This window comes from Hoplias malabaricus, chromosome Y (genome assembly GCF_029633855.1).
Source record: "Hoplias malabaricus isolate fHopMal1 chromosome Y, fHopMal1.hap1, whole genome shotgun sequence".
Classification (NCBI taxonomy): Eukaryota; Metazoa; Chordata; class Actinopteri; order Characiformes; family Erythrinidae; genus Hoplias; species Hoplias malabaricus.
The window spans coordinates 26,904,884-26,926,942 of record NC_089820.1 but is presented as its reverse complement, the minus strand read 5'-3'; the positions used below and the strand labels follow the sequence as shown (position 1 = coordinate 26,926,942).

General features: G+C 42.3%; 1 protein-coding gene across 7 annotated transcripts in view; it reads right to left on the bottom strand.

Annotated features, from left to right (window-relative positions):
* Nucleotides 1-22,059, bottom strand: part of fbrsl1 (fibrosin-like 1) — a 608,817-nt gene that overhangs the window by 189,801 nt on the left and 396,957 nt on the right. The window lies entirely within an intron of this gene.

Here is a 22,059-nt window from a genome sequence, read left to right as displayed (position 1 = left end):
ACAAAAACACAGCTGGTAATGGAGAACCGTTAAAGCAATTTTGCGAATGAGTTAAGTCTCCCGTTTCCATGTGAACGTGGCCCGTTTCCCGGGAGACAGTCATATAAACTGCATCCTGGGAATTTCAAGGTCACTGAGTGGAGCAGGTCTGCGGCAAAGGCCCAGTGGAGGTTGCTGGGCTTTTGTGAACTCCTTACAGAACAGAGAATGTTCCATTCAGGCCAGAGCTGTGCAAAGACGGTGGGAAATTAGACCCCTCCCTGTCGTCTGGTCGACTTGAGCTGCTTTGAAAGACCCGCAGATGTGGCTTCAGCCATCAAACACTGCCGAGGTTGTGCCACACAGCTGACACAAACAAGTACAAAGAGCTGATGACAAGCTGGAATTAACCAGTATACTGCTATTCCTAATACTACACCTTCTTAGTAGGGTGAGGTATTGCATCAGGTTTGACTTTCACTACATAGCACACTACACACATTTCGTGTTACTTTATCATGAACATTTACCTCAGACTTGCAAAATTACTGTAGGGTTTATATCAGTTTTCAACTTTGTTTGGAGTAAGCATCTGTGTTTATCTTAGAGCGGTAAAGCTAGCTTATTGTCTATGTTTACCTCAGAGCGGTAAAACTAGCTTAGCATCTATGTTTACTTCAAATCGGTAAAGCTAGATTAGGTTCTGTGTTTGCATCAGATCGGTAAACCTAGCTTAGAGTATATGTTTACCTCAGAGTGGTAAAGCAAGCTTAGTATCTATGGTTATATCAGATTGGTAAAGTTAGCTTAATGCCTATGTTTACATCAGAGCAGTAAAGCTAGCTTAGCATCTATGTTTACCTCACAGGGATAAAGCTAGCTTAGCATCTATATTTACTACAGAGCAGAAAAAAAATAGATTAGCATCTATGTTTACCTAAGAATGGTGAAGCTAGCTTAGCATCTGTGATTACATCAAAGGGGTAAAGCTAACTTGGGGTCTACGTTTACCTCAGAGAGGTAAAATTAGCGTAGCGTCTATGTTTATCTCAGAGGAGTGAAATTAGCTTAGTTTCTATGTTTGCCTCAGAGGGATAAAATGAACTTAGCATCTATGTTTAGTCTCAGGAGTAAAATTAGCTTAGTGTCTACGTTTATCTCAGAGGATTAAAATTAGCTTAGTGTCTATGATTATCTCAGAGGTTAAAAATAGCTTATTGTCTATGTTTATCTCAGAGGGTTAAAATTAGCTTAGCAGCTACGTTTATCAAAGTGCGTTAAAACTAGCTTAGCGTCTATGTTTACATCACAGGGATAAAATTAGCTTAGTGTCTGCGTTTACCTCAGAGGGGTAAAGTTAGCTTAGTGTCTACGTCTACGTTAACATTCATTCATTCATCATCTGTAACCGCTTATCCAGTTCAGGGTTGCGGTGGGTCCAGAGCCTACCTGGAATCATTGGGCGCAAGGTGGGAATACACCCTGGAGGGGGCGCCAGTCCTTCACAGGGCAACACACACACTCACACACTCGGACACTTTTGAGTCGCCAATCCACCTACCAACGTGTGTTTTTGGGAGTGTGGGAGGAAACCAGAGCACCCGGAGGAAACCCACGCATACACAGGGAGAACACACCAACTCCTCACAGACAGTCACCTGGAGCGGGAATCGAACCCACAACCTCCAGGACCCTGGAGCTGCGTGACTGCGACACTATCTGCTGCGCCACCATGCCGCCCTACGTTAACATCAGAGTGGTAAAATAAGGTTAGTGCCTGTGTTTATCTTAGAGTGGTAAAACTAGCTTAGCATATATGTTTATCTCAGAGGATTAAAATTGACCACTACCAAGTTGTTCTCCCAGTGGCAGGTATATTCCTCCATTATCTTTAGCTCTCCTTTTTCCACCCCTCTCTCTCTTTCTCATTTAGAACGCCTCCATCGTTCACTTTTCACTTCCTGTCTCTCCCTCTCCCATATATCCCCTCTCTCTATACTCTTCCTCTCTCCTTTTCCCCCTCTCTGCTATTTATCCGATAGATTTAGAACCTCTCTCCCTCCCCCATATTTCTCTTTTCCCCTCCCCTCTTTCTTTCTCTCTCTCTCTCTCTCTACCCTATTTTACCATCTTGGCTCACTCTCTCACTTTCTTCCTCTGCCCCCCTCTGATAAATTGAGACCCCCCTTTCTCCCCATTTTTCTCTTTTCCTCTCCCTCCCTCTAATAGATTTAGAACCCCGGTTTCCCCCCCCCCCCCTCTCTCTCTCTCTCTTTCTCTCTCTTTCTCTCTCTCTCTGATAGATTTAGACTCTTCTCAGTCTAGTGGAGTGTAAAATTGGGCGATCGAGGGGCAGACGGAGGAATGAAACCTGGCAGATTCTCAAGCGTTAACCTTGAGCTCCAGGAGAACCAGTGAAGCCCATTCTGTGGTGTTTTTTCACTTTTGAAATCAATTCAACAAAATGAATAAAAAAGACGTTACGACAATGTCACTTTAGCATCCGCAAAACGCTGAAATTATTCACTGTAAAAAAAGAAAAAGCTTGTGTTGTTAAAAAATGTTTTACGTTACATGTAAAATTCACAGTTATTTATTTATTGATACACATATGTTTGGAAGATTTGGAGTATTTGCAGGATTTCCCAAGTTCGTGGTATTTGTTTATTGCAGTATGTGCAGAATCTGTATTTATGATCTTTTCAGTATTTATATTATTTGCAGCATTTGTGGAATGTGTGATATTTGTGGTATTTACAGTTGTGGTATTTATGAAACCTGTGGTATTTGCAGTTTTCTGGTATTTGTGGTATTTGCTGTATTTATGACACCTGTGGTATTTGCAGTTGTTCTGGTATTTGTGGTATTTGCAGTTTTCTGGTATTTGTGGTATTTATGATACCTGTGGCATTTGCCGTTTTCTGGTATTTGTGGTATTTATGACACCTGTGGTATTTGCAGTTTTCTGGTATTTCTGGTATTTGCTGTATTTATGACACTTGTGGTATTTACAGTTTTCTGGTAATTGTGGCATTTATGAAACCTGTGGTATTTACAGTTTTCTAGTATTTGTGGTATTTATGACTCCTGTGGTATTTTCAGTTTTTCTGGTATTTGTGGTATTGGCAGTTTTCTGGTATTTGCGACACCTGTGGTATTTACAGTTTTTCTGGTACTTGCAGTATTTATGGCACCCGTGGTATTTACAGTTTTTCTGGTATTTGTGGTATTTATGACACCTGTGGTATTTACAGTTTTCTGGTATTTGTGGTATTTATGACACCTGTGGTATTTGCAGTTTTCTGGTATTTGTGGTATTTATGACACCTGTGGTATTTGCACTTTTCTGGTATTTCTGACACCTGTGGTATTTGCAGTTTTCTGGTATTTCGGGTATTTGCTGTATTTATGACACTTGTGGTATTTATGACACCTGTGGTATTTACAGTTTTCTGGTATTTGTGGTATTTATGACTCCTGTGGTATTTTCCGTTTTTCTGGTATTTGTGGTATTTGCAGTATTTATGACACCTTGATATTTACTGTTTTTCTGGTATTTGCAGTATTTATGACACCCGTGGTATTTACAGTTTTTCTGGTATTTGTGGTATTTATGACACCTGTGGTATTTACAGTTTTCTGATATTTGTTGTATTTGCGTTATTTATGACACCTGTGGTATTTGCAGTATTTGTATTATGAATTCACAAATCAAGTCCTCGTGTATTGTTCTCCTCCAAGTGAGAGGATGACTATTATAAAAATAGTCATTTAATGTAAAACGGAGTCTGACAGAAAGATGGGGAATGGAGGATCTGCTTTAGAACGGACACAGAAATGCAGAGGCAAAGACAGAGGTTTATATAAAGAGAAGGAAGTGTGTGTGTGTGTGTGTGAAGGAGAGAAAGAAGTGAGGGAGGAGGAGGAGGAGGAGGAGGAGTGGAGGATTTGTCAGCTCTAATGAAGAAGAGCATTCTCCTCCCTGCAGTGTCAGCGTGAGCAGCGGAGCTGTCACTGTCTCTCTCATCAGTTTACCTCCCTCTCTCTCTCTCTCTCTCTCTCTCTCTCATCAGTTTACCTCTCTCTCTCTCTCTCTCTCTCTCATCAGTTTACCTCCCTCTCTCTCCCCCTCTCTCTCTCTCTCTCCCCTCAGTTCCTCTGGTGTGTGGAACAGTGGAACTGTGTTCTCTGGAGTAATGGGGTTCCTCTGGTGTGTGGAACAGTGGAACTGTGTTATCTGGAGCGATGGGGTTCCTCTGGTGTGTGGAACAGTGGAACTGTGTTCTCTGGAGTGATGGAGTTCCTCTGGTGTGTGGAACAGTGGAACTGTGTTCTCTGGAGTGATGGAGTTCCTCTGGTGTGTGGAACAGTGGAACTGTGTTCTCTGGAGTGATGGGGTTCCTCTGGGGTGAGTTGGAGTGGTGAGTTTGATCCAGAACTAATACCCAACACCAGCCCCTGACCCTCACTGATGATGATGAGGCTGAACTCCATCAGATCCTTACAGCTATGTTATTAAAGCTATGCACAGGAGGAAGAGGAGAGCAGACCATGTGATAGATATTAGCCCCACATCAGAAATCAGAGAGCAAAATGCAACAGTGGGACTTCTACTTTTCCCCCATTCCTGCTTCTACCCGCTCCCCCCACCCCCAACACCCACCCTCTCTCCTCCAGACAATCCCCCTCTCTCCCCCAGACTCTCTCCCTTCTCTACCCCAACACCCTCTTCCTCACCCCTCTCACCCAGCCCCCCACACTCCCCCCTCTGAATTAATGAATTAATGAAAAATAAATGCAATAACAAAAATGGTTATAAATAAAAAATGATGCTAATGAAAGCTGAAGAAAAGATTGAGAATGAGAAAGAAGAGAGCCAGAAAGAAGAGAGCCAGAGAGAGAGAGAGTAATGCAAGAGTTTATGCAACACAGAGGATGAATAGAGATAGATTGAGAGATAGTGATAGGGAGAGAGAGTGATACAGAGAGGGAGATAGTGTGTGAGAGAGAGGGAGAGTGTGTGAGAAAGAGAGAGGGATAGAGTGCTCCAGGGTGATACTCCGGGGGTGATGAAGAAGTCTAATCAGCTACACTAGTGTATACACTTCTGATATCTCCTACACTAGTGTATACACTTCTGATATCTCCTACACTAATGTATACACCTCTGATATCTCCTACACTAGTGTATACACCTCTGATATCTCCTACTCTAGTGTATACACCTCTGATATCTCCTACTCTAGTGTATACACTTCTGATATCTCCTACACTAATGTATACACCTCTGATATATCCTACACTAGTGTATACACCTTTGATATCTCCTACACTAGTGTATACACCTCTGATATCTCCTACACTAATGTATACACCTTTGATATCTCCTACACTAGTGTATACACTTCTGATATCTCCTACACTAGTGTATACACCTCTGATATCTCCTACACTAATGTATACACCTCTGATATCTCCTACACTAGTGTATACACTTCTGATATCTCCTACACTAGTGTATACATCTCGGATATCTCCTACTCTAGTGTATACACTTCTGATATCTCCTACACTAATGTATACACCTCTGATATCTCCTACACTAGTGTATACACCTCTGATATCTCCTACACTAGTGCATACACCTCTGATATCTCCTACACTAATGTATACACCTCTGATATCTCCTACACTAATGTATACACCTCTGATATATCCTACACTAGTGTATACACCTTTGATATCTCCTACACTAGTGTATACACCTCTGATATCTCCTACACTAATGTATACACCTTTGATATCTCCTACTCTAGTGTATACACTTCTGATATCTCCTACACTAGTGTATACATCTCGGATATCTCCTACTCTAGTGTATACACTTCTGATATCTCCTACACTAATGTATACACCTCTGATATCTCCTACACTAGTGTATACACCTCTGATATCTCCTACACTAGTGCATACACCTCTGATATCTCCTACACTAATGTATACACCTCTGATATCTCCTACACTAATGTATACACCTCTGATATCTCCTACACTAGTGTATACACCTCTGATATCTCCTACACTAATGTATACACCTCTGATATCTCCTACACTAATGTATACACCTCTGATATCTCCTACACTAGTGTATACACCTCTGATATCTCCTACACTAGTGCATACACCTCTGATATCTCCTACACTAGTGCATACACCTCTGATATCTCCTACACTAGTGTATACACCTCTGATATCTCCTACACTAGTGTATACACCTCTGATATCTCCTACACTAGTGCATACACCTCTGATATCTCCTACACTAATGTATACACCTCTGATATCTCCTACACTAGTGTATACACCTTTGATATCTCCTACACTAGTGTATACACCTCTGATATCTCCTACACTAGTGTATACACCTCTGATATCTCCTACACTAGTGCATACACTTCTGATATCTCCTACACTAGTGTATACACCTCTGATATCTCCTACACTAATGTATACACCTCTGATATCTCCTACACTAGTGTATACACCCTTGATATCTCCTACACTAGTGTACAGGAGTGTTTACTGAGCGTGTTTTCAGAAATTCTGGATCTGATTCATCCATTAAAGATGTGTTCAAGCCTGATGCTTAGAACAGGAAAGTAAACAAAACAAACAAACAAATAAACAAAGGAACAGATGATGTGAAATTAGCTCAAAACGACCAACGTCTTTCATTAGAAGTGTCACGTCTCATTTCCCTCCAAAATATTTCTTCTCTGTGAAAAAGAGATTCATCATAAACTCAGACACGTTTACGGAAGACGCTGCCACAGAAAGAGCGCATCTGGGTGAAGTGGAGTTTAATTTGATTAAACTTCCTGCTGTAATTGGCTCGGTTTCCTGCTTCTAGAGCGGACAGACGGCTGTCGCACTGACGACTCCATCGCCGCACTCCTATTTGATAGAAACGTCAGTGATCAGAGAGCAGACAGGACCAAGGAACACAAAGAAGACGCCAGGAAACTCATTAAGTCTCTCTCTCTGTGTCTCTAACATCACTCCTCAAGTGTTTACTTATGTAAACTAAAGACAGCAACAACAGCTACAAAACACAGGGAGACTTCCACAAAGCTCCACTCCTGCGTTAGCTAAACGACTTTGATAACTCAGCTCAAAGTCAGACACGTCTTGCAGGATGCGGACCGTATCTGTAGTGCAATTAGAACGGTCTCTCTTTCTTCCCTTCAGTCCGTCAGGACTGTGTTCCTGTGTGAGGTGTTACTAACTGATAGTAGCCAAGCTAGCTCACAATGCTAACGCTGTTTGGCTACTAATATGGACAATCCTAACTTATCTGCTAAATTTTATAAAACCTAAACTTAACACTGTTAACAGTACCTTAACACTAACTCAAGCCTTAACCCAAGCTAAGTCAAGCATAAACCCAAGCTAACTCAAGCATTAAATCCAAGATAACTCAGGTATCTATCTACCTGCCTTTTCCCTATTTTTTGTCCTAAGGCATAGCTGCTTAAAGCTAAACCCTGGTTAATATACTCTGGCCAGTGTTTAATTCTCTCTCTCTCTCTCTCTCTCTCTCTCTCTCTCTTTCTCGTTCTCTCTCTCCATCCCTCCCTCTCTCTCTCACTCTCTGTCGTTCACTTGTTTAAAGCCTGAGGTTAAACCCTCCACTGTGTGATGTCATCACCTCTCAGGAGAAAGCAGCTAATTTTCGCTAATCCTCACCAACGCACCCCTGGGGCCCTAGCACTGTCACTAACTGCTAACTCGGCAGAGAGAGAGAGAGAGAGAGAGAGAGATAAAGACATCACACTTTCTCCAGGGATCCCTTGTTCTCTCTCTCTCTCTCTCTCTCTCTCTCTCTCTCTCTCTCTCTCTTTTAGGGAGTTTTCACTCTTTCCTTTTGTCTCTCATAGGGAAATTGCTTTCTCTCTCTCTCTCTCTCTCAGGGGTTTAGTTTAACAGGGAGCTGATTAATAAAGAAGTGAAAGAAGGGCAGAGGGACGTGTGAAAATGAAACTGATTCCTCCAGAGTTCTGGCCTCGATTCAGAAAAACACAACACACACACACACACACACTATCATTATAATGGCTACCACACTCCTACTCTTCTTCACAGTATTAAACAGCCATTACACTGACACCTATTGGCCTGGATGTGTCAGAGATTCTTCACTAAACCCTTGGTAATCATGGCGTCCTCAGTGTGGGCGACCCACTCTTTGGAGAATAACCTGGCTCACTCAGGGACGACGGGCGGTTTGGTTTTTCTCTTCAGAACACATGGGGTAATGTTTGCTAAGTTCTGGGGGTAATGGAACTTCATGCTCTTTAAACTCTGTTAAAACCGTGAGCACATCTCGTGGTAAATGGTGTCTAAAGACGTAGAGGAATGTGAGGAGCGGTCATGACCTGGGGTTAGAAACACTCTCAGAGGCTCGAGCGCGAAAGTGAAACTGCAGCGGAAAGAGGAAAACCACTGAACTCAGATCAGATCAGTCACCAAAGTCTCAGAGGCCCTCCATTTACACACATTCACATTAGAGCTGACACAACAACCCCCCAAACACTACTCAGCCTCCATCCACCTCCACTTTCACCCTCTCACCCACATCCTCCTTCACCAGGACTGTACACTTCACTGCTCAAGCTAATCAACAGCTCCATTCAGTACCATTCAGTACCATTCCATATCATTCAGTAGCATTCATTAACACAGTACCATTCAGTACCATTCAATACCATTTAGCAGCATTCAATACCATTAATCAACACTGCTTCATTAAATACCATTCAATACCATTCATCAGCACAACACCATTCAGTACCATTCTTTTACACAACACCATTCAGTACCATTCGTTAACACAGCACCATTCAGTACCATTCTTTTACACAACGCCATTCAGTACCATTCATTAACACAACACCATTCAGTACCATTCATTAACACAGCACCATTCAGTACCATTCTTTTACACAACACCATTCAGTACCATTCATTAACACAACGCCATTCAGTACCATTCATTAACACAACACCATTCAGTACCATTCATTAACACAACACCATTCAGTACCATTCATTAACACAGCACCATTCAGTACCATTCATTAACACAGTACCATTCAGTAGCATTCAATACCATTAATCAACACTGCTTCATTAAATACAATTCTATATCATTCATTAACACAACTCCATTCAGTACCATTCATTAACACAACACCATTCAGTACCATTCATTAACACAACGCCATTCAGAACCATTCATCAACACAATACTATTCAGTACCATTCATTAACACAGCACCATTCAGTACCATTCTTTTACACAACGCCATTCAGTACCATTCATTAACACAACGCCATTCAGAACCATTCATCAACACAATACTATTCAGTACCATTCATTAACACAGCACCATTCAGTACCATTCTTTTACACAACACCATTCAGTACCATTCATTAACACAACACCATTCAGAACCATTCATCAACACAATACTATTCAGTACCATTCATTAACACAGCACCATTCAGTACCATTCTTTTACACAACGCCATTCAGTACCATTCATTAACACAACACCATTCAGTACCATTCATTAACACAACACCATTCAGTACCATTCATTAACACAGCACCATTCAGTACCATTCATTAACACAGCACCATTCAGTACCATTCATTAACACAGTACCATTCAGTAGCATTCAATATCATTAATCAACACTGCTTCATTAAATACAATTATATATCATTCATTAACACAACTCCATTCAGTACCATTCATTAACACAACATTCAGTACCATTCATTAACACAACGCCATTCAGAATCATTCATCAACACAATACCATTCAGTACCATTCATTAACACAGTACCATTCAGTGGCATTCAATACCATTAATCAACACTGCTTCATTAAATACAATTCTATACCATTCATTAACACAACGCCATTCAGAAACATTCATCAACACAATACCATTCAGTACCATTAATTAACACAGTACCATTCAGTACCATTCATTAATACAGTGCCATTCAGTACCATTCATTAATACAACACCATTCAGTACCATCCATTAACACAAATCCATTCAGTACCATTCATTAACAAAGTACCATTCAGTACCATTCATTAACAAAGTACCATTCAGTACCATTCATTAAAACAGTACCATTCAGTACCATTAATTAACACAACACCATTCAGTACCATTCAATACCTTTAATCAACACAGCTCCATTCAGTCTTTGAAGCTCCTCCCAATGCAAAGTAATTTTCAATTTGAAATGCTGTTAAATCTAGAGGATATTGTGATATTTCCCATTTTCAGAAAGTTATGGTAATATTCTCAGACAGTCCCCCTGACTCTAGCTGTTATTTTACATGTTGTATATTATTTTATTCTGAGAGAAAGTGCCACATTCCATCGGCAGGACATTTTACCCGTTCCAGATAATGATGTGGGGATGGAACAAGACACTTTTCACTTGATAAAATCAAAAAAATCAGTGAAAAACAGGGGACCGATGGTGTAATAAACCCACAGCCGCCTGAGGACGGCGGACATCTGCGACAGGCCGACTGCGGAGTCCGGCTACAGTCTGAGGTTTAGATCAAACACAGAGGATTTGTTCTTAGATCTGATTTCTCACAGTGTCCACACGGCAGGACATGTGCGTCCGAGCCACGTCTCTCTGATCAGACGTGCGGGGATGGTCCTGGTTGTCATAGAAACAAAGCTGACTTCAGTTGCCATAAAAAAATGAAAACACTGGTTGTCATAATAACCACATAAGCACTGGTTGCTATGGAAACAGCATAGATGTTGGCCCCTAGTGACAACTCAGACATCATAGAAACGACAGAAGTGTTGGTTGCCATGGTGACTTTGCTGCCAACAATATCTGTTAGTTGTCATAGCAACCACACATAGCCGCTCGCTGTTCACCCCGACCCGAGCGCAGTGTGTTGTTCTTTAAGTTTGTGTTTTCTGCTACGAATAAGACAAGCTGTACCTCCGGCGTCTTCCTGATCATTTGTTTGGTCTGTAACCATGACAACTGCGCTCTGATTGGTTGCCTTATATAAACACATACTGTAAAACGCAGAAAACAGAACAGGTTCTAAATCAGGACACCGTTAATACACCTGCGTTTGTTTTCAAAGCCTGTCTGTAAGAATCTGACTCGGTGTGGACAGGCCCTGAACTGAATGTTACTTTCACCTCAGTGTCGTCCACATGAACCCAAACAAACTGGAGCGTGGTTCTGAGGACTCTGATGTGTTATAAACAGCTGAACCAACTCAGGTTCGCACACAGGACGCACAATTAATGTGGAAAAGACACTGAGGACACACCAGCTGGTGAAATTAAGGTTCACAGTTTTCCTTTTAAAATATAAAGTAAACAAACAATAATTTATTTACAGACGTTAAATCAGAACAGAATCCAACTGACGCAGAGAGATGAGGGTTAAAGCGGTTCTGCTCCAAATCTCCTCAATCAGAGTGTCCCCACACATCTCCTCTCACGGCCCTGGTGATCCGATACGATCCGTGTCCAATCAGAGCGGGTCACGGGGCCAGTGGGTCGACGATCGCCGCGAGGATCCGTGTGGAAATGAGTCGGAGCTGGAACTAAAGCCTCACGATGAAAGGAGATCTTTGTGCTTCTAGGAATCTGCTGACGCTGATCCATCTGCTCTACAGCTCTTCACCTGAACACAGTTTCTACTCGTCTAAGACCGTAGGTGAACATTGCAGGTTTGATGGCATTCAGTCTCATAGTCATCAGTGAGGGTCAGGGGCTGGTGTTGGGGATTAGTTCTGGATCAAACTCACCACTCCAACTTACCCCAGGGAAACTGAAAGCAGCTCCATTGTGTTTACACTCCTCCAGCCTACACTTGGCATTGAGAAATGGTGACTCATGTGCAGCTGCTCCAGAGAGTTACAGCTCTATTTTGGAGAAGGGGTTATATACGGCACCTTTTGGAGAAGGGATCTATACGGCACCTTTTGGAGAAGGGTTCTATACAGTACCTTTTAGAGAAGGGTTCTATATGGTACCTTTTAGAGAAGAATTCTATATGGTACCTTTTAGAGAAGGGTTCTACACGTCACATTTTGGAGAAGGGGTTCTATACGGCACCTTTTAGAGAAGGGTTCTATACGGCACCTTTTATAGAAGGGTTCTATACGGCACCTTTTAGAGAAGGGTTCTATACGGTACCTTTTAGAGAAGGGGTTCTATACGGTACCTTTTAGAGAAGGGTTCTATACGGTACCTTTTAGAGAAGGGTTCTATACGGTACCTTTTAGAGAAGGGTTCTATACGTCACATTTTGGAGAAGGGGTTCTATACGGCACCTTTTAGAGAAGGGTTCTATACGGCACCTTTTGGAGAAGGGTTATATACGGCACCTTTTAGAGAAGGGTTCTATACGGCACCTTTTATAGAAGGGTTCTATACGGCACCTTTTAGAGAAGGGTTCTATACGGCACCTTTTAGAGAAGGGTTCTATACGGCACCTTTTGGAGAAGGGTTCTTTATGTTACCTTTTTAGAGAAGGGTTCTATACGTCACATTTTGGAGAAGGGGTTCTATACGGCACCTTTTAGAGAAGGGTTCTATATGGTACCTTTTAGAGAAGAATTCTATATGGTACCTTTTAGAGAAGGGGTTCTATACGGCACCTTTTAGAGAAGGGTTCTATACGGCACCTTTTAGAGAAGGGTTCTATACGGCACCTTTTAGAGAAGGGTTCTATACGGCACCTTTTATAGAAGGGTTCTATACGGTATCTTTTAGAGAAGGGTTCTATACGGCACCTTTTATAGAAGGGTTCTATATGGCACCTTTTAGAGAAGGGTTCTATACGGTACCTTTTAGAGAAGGGTTCTATATGGTACCTTTTAGAGAAGAATTCTATATGGTACCTTTTAGAGAAGGGGTTCTATACGGCACCTTTTAGAGAAGGGTTCTATACGGCACCTTTTATAGAAGGGTTCTATACGGCACCTTTTAGAGAAGGGTTCTATACGGTACCTTTTAGAGAAGGGTTCTATACGTCACCTTTTAGAGAAGGGTTCTATACGGCACCTTTTAGAGAAGGGTTCTATACGGCACCTTTTGGAGAAGGGTTCTTTATGTTACCTTTTTAGAGAAGGGTTCTATACGTCACATTTTGGAGAAGGGGTTCTATACGGCACCTTTTAGAGAAGGGTTCTATACGGCACCTTTTATAGAAGGGTTCTATACGGCACCTTTTAGAGAAGGGTTCTATACGGCACCTTTTAGAGAAGGGTTCTATACGGTACATTTTAGAGAAGGGGTTCTATACGGTACCTTTTAGAGAAGGGTTCTATACGGTACCTTTTAGAGAAGGGTTCTATACGTCACATTTTGGAGAAGGGGTTCTATACGGCACCTTTTAGAGAAGGGTTCTATACGGCACCTTTTGGAGAAGGGTTATATACGGCACCTTTTAGAGAAGGGTTCTATACGGCACCTTTTAGAGAAGGGTTCTATACGGCACCTTTTATAGAAGGGTTCTATATGGCACCTTTTAGAGAAGGGTTCTATACGGCACCTTTTAGAGAAGGGTTCTATACGGCACCTTTTAGAGAAGGGTTCTCTATGGTACCTTTTAGAGAAGAATTCTATATGGTACCTTTTAGAGAAGGGGTTCTATACGGCACCTTTTAGAGAAGGGTTCTATACGGTACCTTTTAGAGAAGAATTCTATATGGTACCTTTTAGAGAAGGGTTCTACACGTCACATTTTAGAGAAGGGTTCTATACGGTACCTTTTAGAGAAGGGGTTCTATACGGTACCTTTTAGAGAAGGGTTCTATACGGTACCTTTTAGAGAAGGGTTCTATACGTCACATTTTGGAGAAGGGGTTCTATACGGCACCTTTTAGAGAAGGGTTCTATACGGCACCTTTTAGAGAAGGGTTCTATACGTCACATTTTGGAGAAGGGGTTCTATACGGCACCTTTTAGAGAAGGGTTCTATACGGCACCTTTTAGAGAAGGGTTCTATATGGTACCTTTTAGAGAAGGGTTCTATACGGCACCTTTTATAGAAGGGTTCTATACGGCACCTTTTAGAGAAGGGTTCTATACGGCACCTTTTAGAGAAGGGTTCTATACGTCACATTTTGGAGAAGGGGTTCTATACGGCACCTTTTAGAGAAGGGTTCTATACGGCACCTTTTGGAGAAGGGTTATATACGGCACCTTTTAGAGAAGGGTTCTATACGGCACCTTTTAGAGAAGGGTTCTATACGGCACCTTTTAGAGAAGGGTTCTATACGGCACCTTTTATAGAAGGGTTCTATATGGCACCTTTTAGAGAAGGGTTCTATACGGCACCTTTTAGAGAAGGGTTCTATACGGCACCTTTTAGAGAAGGGTTCTATATGGTACCTTTTAGAGAAGAATTCTATATGGTACCTTTTAGAGAAGGGGTTCTATACGGCACCTTTTAGAGAAGGGTTCTATACGGTACCTTTTAGAGAAGAATTCTATATGGTACCTTTTAGAGAAGGGTTCTACACGTCACATTTTAGAGAAGGGTTCTATACGGTACCTTTTAGAGAAGGGGTTCTATACGGTACCTTTTAGAGAAGGGTTCTATACGGTACCTTTTAGAGAAGGGTTCTATACGTCACATTTTGGAGAAGGGGTTCTATACGGCACCTTTTAGAGAAGGGTTCTATACGGCACCTTTTAGAGAAGGGTTCTATACGTCACATTTTGGAGAAGGGGTTCTATACGGCACCTTTTAGAGAAGGGTTCTATACGGCACCTTTTAGAGAAGGGTTCTATACGGCACCTTTTAGAGAAGGGTTCTATATGGTACCTTTTAGAGAAGGGTTCTATACGGCACCTTTTGGAGAAGGGTTATATACGGCACTTTTTAGAGAAGGGTTCTATACGGCACCTTTTAGAGAAGGGTTCTATATGGTACCTTTTAGAGAAGGGTTCTATATGGTACCTTTTAGAGAAAGGTTCTTTGTTACCTTTTTAGAGAAGGGTTCTATACATCACATTTTGGAGAAGGGGTTCTATACGACACCTTTTAGAGAAGGGTTCTATACGGCACCTTTTAGAGAAGGGTTCTATATGGTACCTTTTAGAGAAGGGTTCTATACGGTACCTTTTAGAGAAGGGTTCTATACGGCACCTTTTAGAGAAGGGTTCTATACGGTATCTTTTAGAGAAGGGTTCTATACGGCACCTTTTATAGAAGGGTTCTATACAGCACCTTTTAGAGAAGGGTTCTATACGGTACCTTTTAGAGAAGGGTTCTATACGGTATCTTTTAGAGAAGGGTTCTATACGGCACCTTTTATAGAAGGGTTCTATACGTTATCTTTTAGAGAAGGGTTCTATACGGCACCTTTTATAGAAGGGTTCTATATGGCACCTTTTAGAGAAGGGTTCTATAAGGTACCTTTTAGAGAAGGGTTCTATATGGTACCTTTTAGAGAAGAATTCTATATGGTACCTTTTAGAGAAGGGGTTCTATACGGCACCTTTTAGAGAAGGGTTCTATACGTCACATTTTGGAGAAGGGGTTCTATACGGCACCTTTTAGAGAAGGGTTCTATACGACACCTTTTGGAGAAGGGTTATATACGGCACCTTTTAGAGAAGGGTTCTATACGGCACCTTTTAGAGAAGGGTTCTATATGGTACCTTTTAGAGAAGGGTTCTATATGGTACCTTTTAGAGAAGGGTTCTATATGGCACCTTTTATAGAAGGGTTCTATACGGCACCTTTTAGAGAAGGGTTCTATACGGCACCTTTTAGAGAAGGGTTCTATACGGCACCTTTTGGAGAAGGGTTCTTTATGTTACCTTTTTAGAGAAGGGTTCTATACGTCACCTTTTATAGAAGGGTTCTATACGGCACCTTTTGGAGAAGGGTTCTTTATGTTACCTTTTTAGAGAAGGGTTCTATACGTCACATTTTGGAGAAGGGGTTCTATACGGCACCTTTTAGAGAAGGGTTCTATACGGCACCTTTTAGAGAAGGGTTCTATACGGCACCTTTTAGAGAAGGGTTCTATATGGTACCTTTTAGAGAAGGGTTCTATACGGCACCTTTTAGAGAAGGGTTCTATACGGCACCTTTTATAGAAGGGTTCTATACGGTACCTTTTGGAGAATATAGGATTGCTTTCTGATCTGGACATGGACCTCTAACTGATAAACCACTTAGAGCTGTTTAGTTGTGAACAGAGTGTTTGTCTGAAGTGGTGTGACTCTTCTAGTCGTTACGGTGCAGGTTCAGCGCTCCAGGAAACTCACAGACCAATCAAATCCGTTTCTGCATATCACACGTGAGGCTCCTCAGCCAATCAGATATGTGCATTATGACGAGCGCTGTGACTCCACTGAGTGACACACACAGGGCGGGGTCCAGACGCCGCTGTCCTGGGGCCAGTAAAAACAGCCAGAGGGACGAGATCAAAGCTTTTTAGGACACTTTCGGGACGACGGTGCGGTGCGAGTTAAAACCAGAGACTTTAATAATAAAGGAACGATTACGGGCTGAAATTCTCATAACTCTGAACATGGATTCTGTTTACGGATAAAGTCCCGCCCTCCAGCAGTAAGAGCCAATCAGATCGCTGCTAATGGAAAAGCAGTAAAGTCAACTGCAACTACAAAAGTAATTAAGCACTTTATTTAAAATTAGTTTTTAACCAAATCATTGTTTTATTTGTACATTTTTCTTGATTATTAATTATTAATAAATCTTGTTGTATATTGAAATGTAATTGAAAGCGTAAAGTGATTTGATTTTCATTTGTTAACGATGTAAAATGATGCTATAACTATGAGGCTACTTTAAGGACGTGGCACTGATCATATGCAGGTTATACGCTACGTTCCAGACCTTAATGGATTACAATGCATTACCCCTGCTCTTTTATTCCAACAAAGCTTTTTGGTGCCCTATAGGACCCTTTTTCTAAAAGGTGCCATGTAGAGCCATCTACAGCACATTCTCCATCAATCTGAAGAATCCTTTAATCATGCACAAGGTTCTTCAAGTGCTCAGGGTTCTACATACGAAAGACCCTCGTGGAACCGTTGTTTTTAAGTGTGTTGTTTTAAACAGAAGCAAAACAGAAGCAAAATAAACGAATGTTTCAGCTGTTTGTTTTGTTTTGACTGTCATGTGTGTTACTTTAATACTTATATTCACTGTTGTGTTTACTGTATTTATGTGTTTTAGTGTGTATTCATTGTGGAAAATAAAAAACAAACAAAACAAAAACAACAACAAAACTTTAAACTAAAGTAAACCAAACAAAGCATTTTCCTGAGTGAGGACTTCAGTGAGTCTGAGCTGAGGATGGATTCCAGGTCTAAATCTCTCTGACGGGGGCTGTACGTTACTGTATATGTGTGTGTGTGTGTGTGTGTGTGTGTGTCTCAGTTTTTAAAGGAGAGTGCAGAGACGAGAGAAAGTATCCGAACACTAACTGAGTGCCCACACCCTCTCGGTGCAGCAGGAAGTGGTTGAGGTTGCGGTGGAGCGTTCTTGCAACTGAACTGTTCCTCGGTTCGAGAAAATAGCGAGAAGCTCTGAGAAAACGCTGCGCTGAGTGAAAAGTGGACGCCTGGGTTTTCACCTGAAACCAAAATCTCACCAGAAACCTGCAAACGCCGCGTTATTGACAAGCGCTTTCTCTGCCTCCAAATCTCGCCGTGTGGTTTTACACCTTCACACATTTACGCCTCGGTTTCTTCAGGGTTTCTCTGTTTTTTTCCTCTCCTCCTCTCACTGTGTGCAGCGTTTATTCACACTTTAAACACAGAGAGCCTCCTGAACACAATAAAGAGCCAAATATCTTCCACTCTGCGTTGTTTTCAGACGGAAACGGTCCACTCCGAGCAGAGATGGGGCCCAGGGTCAAAGTACTGTTCCTCTCTGTCTCTGCTTTTAGGAGAAGACTTTACGGCAGACGTCTGAACACTTCTGTGAGGGTTTGATGGTGTGCGGCTCAGCCTGGTCTCGGTGTGACAGTGTGTACATACTGTGCTTAAAGACCACTTCAAGGATTGGTGCAATATGTACGACTATGTAATCCACCTTAAACCTTCCCCTGACTCTCACTGTAACCTTTGCTCCTACCCCTTAGGCCACGTACCCCCACCCTCCAGTGTTTCTCCTTTAAACTCCATGAGCCCCAGTGTATTCTCTGAGTTTAATGTAGTTTCAGTGAATTATGGCCTTTATTTCAACTGGAGTTAGCTGTAAATTTACAATTCCACCTTAAACAGTGAAGAAATTACATTCTGGCGCCTGAGGCTACTGTAACAACAGCTCCATGTCACAGAAGAGTGAGGAGAGGGGGGTAATCTCTGATTGTGGAACTCTTCTGAAGGAGAATGAGGCTCTAAATGTAACTAAAGTCCAGCAGCTCCTCTGATATCACTGCAGACTGGTGCAGAGCTGCTACAGAGCGGCGCTAGTTGCCTGGGAATGAAGCGCTGCTCTGTTTTATTTGGGTTCTGATGAAGTATCAGGGTTTCATAGGGGGAGACTTTAACCACTACATCACCCTAGGATCAGTTACATTCATTCATTATCTGTAACCCTTATCCAGTTCAGGGTTGCAGTGGGTCCAGAGCCTACCTGGAATCATTGGGCGGGAATACACCCTGGAGGGAGCGCCAGTCCTTCACAGGGCAACACAGACACACACACACACACTCACACACACACACATACAGACACTTATGAGTCGCCAATCCACCTACCAACGTGTGTTTTTGGACTGTGGGAGGAAACCGGAGCACCCGGAGGAAACCCACGCAGACACAGGGAGAACACACCACACTCCTCACAGACAGTCACCCGGAGGAAACCCACGCAGACACAGAGAGAACACACCACACTCCTCAAAGACAGTCACCCGGAGGAAACCCACGCAGACACAGAGAGAACACACCACACTCCTCACAGACAGTCACCCGGAGGAAACCCACGCAGACACAGAGAGAACACACCACACTCCTCACAGACAGTCACCCGGAGGAAACCCACGCAGACACAGGGAGAACACACCAACTCCTCACAGACAGTCACCCGGAGCAGGAATCGAACCCACAACCTCCAGGTCCCTCGAGCTGTGTGACTGCGACACTACCTGCTGCACCACCGTGCCGCCCAGTTACAGAAACATTCGTGAAATATTGGACACAGTTAGTTCAGGACCAAAAACACCAGTCCATTCACTACCACCAACAAGGACCAGATGGAGCTCTACTGCAGGACAGAAAATCCTTGAACTCTTGACAATGGGCGTGGAGAACTCAGACTCAAGCACATCTGCTCCAGGGCGTCAGAGGAGAGAGTCAGTAAATAAAGCAGAATTTCTATAAAACACAACTGACATTTACCAACAGCTCTCCTTAAAACCCGTCTTTATCCTTTAGGGAGGATATATTCTCATTTATTTCTCCTAACCTAACGCACCTGGCTCATAAAGCGCCTGATAATCACCTGAAGCAGCTGAGTCAGGGGCCTTCGACTCCAAATTACACACCAACGTCTGAATTTAACCACGAAGCAGGATCTCTGCCGTGTTCCTGATGTGGCAGGAAGTCGGGTTTATGTTGTCACGTCATTTTCAAACTAAACACTGTGCTTACGTTTATTTACCGTGAAGTTTATTTAAGCAGTAAACACACAATAAAGACTGTTGATGGAATGACGGGGAAACACAGGGGAAACGGAATGGTTCTGAGCTCACAGCGGTGCCTCTGGTGTGAAAGTGGCATTAGAGTCACACTATGTACATTTGGGAGGTTTAGGAGTGGCCGCCCACTCTGGTGGAAGTGTGTAATATACGATGTTACCGTTACACCACCCAACGCTAAAGGGTACGTTTATTAACAGTCACTAAGACAGCAACCAGAATTACTAAACGATTAAGTCAAGAACTAATAACAAACACAAGAACACACGCTATTTTAGTAATTTATAAAGTACTAACAGGATGGTAGTTAATGCTAGTTCTTGTTTATTATCATCACTTAATGATTAATTGTGGCACTACCTCACCATTAGTAATGTTTATTACTGTCTTAACTATCGTGAATTATATTTACTCTCATTCTAAAGTGCTGCCATACATTTTCACCAGAGTTTTGAAGAAAACGCTTGTGTAAATTTCTATCCTTTGTTCGTGGATGGACGAACACACCCCTGTCTCTCTCTGGTGTCTCCGCTGGGGGAGAGTTTCTCTGTAGCTTCGGGATAATTGCACCCTCCATTTCACCCTCCGCGCATCAGCTTGAAATTCGGTGATTACAGTAATCGGACGCAGAGGAGAGCAGCGGTAAACACACGCTGCCAGTTCGGCAGCAATTTCACAGCTCTACAGCTAATGGTGGAGCTAACGAGTGCTAATGCTACGCTGTCTGCTAGCGGGGCTCAGACTGTCACTGCGCTGGAGAGTGTGTTACTGAGAGTCTGAAAGTCCTGCTGCATTCGTGGGGAAATGATGTTGATAGCTGAATAATAGATGAAAAGCAGCATGCTAACACTTTAGCACAAAGCCCAGTGACAAAGGAAATAAAACTAGCCCTGTTTCAGTTGCTGAATGTTGATGTTTTTTTAGAAGTGTTTCCTCTTCATTTTTTTTTTTTTTGTGCTGTAGAACTGCTTCCGTCGCTGATTCATTTTTATGAATTCAATGAAATGTCATGAAATCCTTATTAAAAATCTCTGCAGAGGGCTTTTAATTTGAAACGACGAATACAAGGAGAAAAGAGAGGAAGATTAGATTTAAAAGTAGCCAAAGTTAGGTTTGATAGGTATTACAGATTAAATTAACATTCGTGAAGTAACGTAAAGCCCATCTTCACAGGCCACACACAGGAGCTGCACGACTCCGAGCTCTGTTCAGTTCCTCAGTTCAGAACAACGCACCCGCAGCATTCTGACAGAACTACATTAAAGACAACGTTCACCAATTTCATCTAAAAACCCTGTGTATAAAGCTCTGAGTGTGTGTCCTCTCCATGTGTTGCTCTGGAAACCGCTCTAATGTGTTTACGAAGCCCCAGTGTCTGTAAATGGGTAAAAAAACAAAGTGTCTGCATGAAAGTAAACAAACAGCGAAAGTGCTACAAAACTAAACAGCTCGAGTTAGACATGAGTTTCTGTGGGAATTCAAACAGTGAATAAACACTTACAGACAATTTACACTTCAGACACCAACAAGATACAGTCGTTTCTTACTCGCACACACCGCTCCACCTTAAAAGATACAGTCGCTTCTTACTCACACACACCGCTCCACCTTAAAAGATACAGTCTCTTCTTACTCACACACACCGCTCCACTTTAAAAGATACAGTCTCTTCTTACTCACACACACCGCTCCACCTTAAAAGATACAGTCGCTTCTTACACACACACACCGCTCCACCTTAAAAGATACAGTCGCTTCTTACTCACACACACCGCTCCACCTTAAAAGATACAGTCTCTTCTTACACACACACACCGCTCCACCTTAAAAGATACAATCTCTTCTTACTCACACACACCGCTTCACATTAAAAGATACAGTCACTTCTTACTCACACACACCGCTCCACCTTAAAAGATACAGTCGCTTCTTACTCACACACACCGCTCCACCTTAAAAGATACAGTCTCTTCTTACTCACACACACCGTTCCACATTAAAAGATACAGTCACTTCTTACTCACACACCGCTCCACCTTAAAAGATACAGTCTCTTACTCACACACACCGCTCCACATTAAAAGATACAGTCTCTTCTTACTCACACACACCGTTCCACATTAAAAGATACAGTCGTTTCTTACTCACACACACCGCTCCACCTTAAAAGATACAGTCTCTTCTTACTCACACACACCGCTCCACCTTAAAAGATACAGTCTCTTCTTACTCATACACACCGCTCCACCTTAAAAGATATAGTCTCTTCTTACTCACACACACCGCTCCACCTTAAAAGATACAGT